The following is a 2500-nucleotide window of genomic DNA, read 5'->3' as shown; positions in this document are numbered from 1 at the left end:
CATTACTCGAAACAAAGTAAACACCGTAAATTCCGTAGATAAACGACGGATCTCGCCTTCGATTCCAACACTAAAATCTTGTAGCATCACAAGGCACTGCCCGAGGTGCCCTAAGACGGTCCGGGTAAGCAAGTTTAAGGAAGCCACTGCTCTAACTCGTCACTTCCAGCTGTGCATGACGCTGCATGACGCTTATGAAGCAGCCCCATTACTGGATATTGTGACACACTAAGAGGCACCCTGAGTACGACCTGGGTACGAGAGGCACTCACCCCCCCTCCCCCGCCAACACACAGGGGGTGCTCTTTGTTCGCTATATACAGTTAGAAATATCTATATAGTTGTTGGTATAACGATGTTAATCATTACATTTAAATATATTGGGGATTGTTGATGTGTGCGTGCGTGTGTGCGTGCGTGTGTTTGTGTGTGTGTACACACAAACACACACACACATACATAAATGCACACACACACACACACACACACACACACACACACACACACACACACACACACACACACACACACACACACACATACACACACACATATATAGTCTGCCCAACATTTTCATTAGTGAATTATTTTTACTAGCAAGTGATAACACAATTTATGACGATATTTTCCGGGCAAGGAAAAGCAATAACGGAAAGATGGATAGGGAACGAAAGAGAGAGAAAAAATGGGGAAGAAAAACGCGAGGAGACTAGGGTACAAATTGGTGTGTGTGCGTGTGTGTGTGTGTGTGTGTGTGTGTGTGTGTGTGTGTGTGTGTGTGAGTGCGTGTGCGTGTGCGTGTGCGTGTGCGTGTGCGTGTGCGTGTGCGTGTGCGTGTGTGTGTGTGTGTGTGTGTGTGTGTGTGTGTGTGTGTGTGTGTATGTGCGTGTGTGCATGTGTGCGTGCGTGTGTGCGTGCGTGTTCGTGTGTGTGTTGTGTGTGCGTGTGCGTATCTGCGTATGTGTGTTGTGTGTGCGTGTGCGTATCTGCGTATGTGTGTTGTGTGTGCGTGTGTGTGTTCGTGTGTGTGTGTGTGTGTGTGCAACGACAACTTCTCTCCAAGATCGACGTATTTTTTAAAAGTCTCGTTAAAGATGATAATTCTTCTCCCGAGAACGAAAGTGCTGATGTCGCTTTCCTCTCGATTCGTGCACGAAGCACAGATGGAAAGGGGGGAGGAGGAGGCGGAGGAGGAGGAGGCGGAGGAGGACAAGGAGGAGGAAGAGAGAGAGAGGAGAAGAAGAAGAAGAAGCAGAAGAAAACAAGAAACCCAGAGAGACAGGCAACCTCGCACTTCCTCCTCAAAGTTCCAAAACGAACAAAAGACTAAAGGAAATCTCCGCTTACTCTTCAACCTTCTGCTGACACCGGTTCTAGGGGCAGGACGGTGGGGGGTGGGGGGGGGGGCAACCCGACTCTCACCTGGGGAAAATAAAAAGGATATATTGTAATTAATGATTGCGGAAATAACGCATTCTCTCTTTCTTTCTTTCTATCAGTCCTATTAACAAAAAGAGAGAGAATAAAAACACGAAATAGCTAAAGTCATTATAAAAAAACACGATACATACCTTTCGTTCTCATATAAACAATAGTAAACCTTAACAATAATAGTAAGCGTTAGTGCTACTGCTAATAAAAACAATACCCAGATTAATACCAAAGGAGATAATATCAACATCGATAACAACCGCCGTAACTTTAGCCAGAGAGAGAGAGAGAGAGAGAGAGAGAGAGAGAGAGAGAGAGAGAGAGAGAGAGAGAGAGAGAGAGAGAGAGAGAGAGAGAGAGAGAGAGAGAGAGAGAGAGAGAGACAGAGAAAGACAGAGAGAGAGAGAGAAAGAGAAACAGAGAGAGAAAGAAAGACAGAGAGAGAGAGAGAGAGAGAGAGAGAGAGAGAGAGAGAGAGAGAGAGAGAGAGAGAGAGAGAGAGAGAGAGAGAGAGAGAGAGAGAGAGAGAGGGAGAGAGAGAGAGAGAGAGAGAGAGAGAGAGAGAGAGAGAGAGAGAGAGAGAGAGAGAGAGAGAGAGAGAGAGAGAGAGAGAGAGAGAGAGAGCATCTAGTATCCACTTAAAAACGTGTGGGTGATGAAGGTGGTGATGACGACGGTCGTGGTGGTGGTTTTGGTGATGAGTGATGAGCATAGAGGTAAGAGGACAGAGAGGAACAGGAGAAACAAGAAACAAGAAAATAGATAAATGGATAGACAGACCCATCAACACATGAATTGATTAAAGAAATAAAAAAATCTATAAATAAATACTCCTTAAAATCATATTGACTTTTATTCGCGCACGAAACAAAGAAACAAGAAAGCCAGACAAACGGACAGACAAACACACCAACACACGAGTGAATAAATGAATAAACAAACATATAATGAAATACTCCTTTAAATCTCAGTCCTCGATCCGCGCACGAGACACAACAGGAGGAGGACGGGGACGAGGATGGGGACGAGGACGAGGACGAGGACGAGGGTAAGGACAGGGCAGAGACTA

General features: G+C 45.5%; 1 protein-coding gene across 3 annotated transcripts in view; it reads right to left on the bottom strand.

The window, feature by feature from the left end:
• Positions 1–1450, bottom strand: part of LOC125029509 (transmembrane protein 198-like) — a 38994-nt gene extending 37544 nt beyond the window's left edge. For 2 of the 3 annotated variants that reach the window (XR_007115202.1, XR_007115201.1), the window contains exon 1: positions 1348–1450. The gene's annotated coding sequence lies outside the window, so the exon portion shown is untranslated. The remainder of the gene's footprint in view (positions 1–1347) is intronic. The other variant, XM_047619439.1, reaches the window with a different exon arrangement.
• Between the last annotated feature and the right edge of the window lie 1050 nt (positions 1451–2500).

The sequence above is a fragment of the Penaeus chinensis genome, chromosome 10, assembly GCF_019202785.1.
Source record: "Penaeus chinensis breed Huanghai No. 1 chromosome 10, ASM1920278v2, whole genome shotgun sequence".
Lineage (NCBI taxonomy): Eukaryota > Metazoa > Arthropoda > Malacostraca > Decapoda > Penaeidae > Penaeus > Penaeus chinensis.
This window is presented reverse-complemented; position numbering and strand designations above follow the sequence as displayed.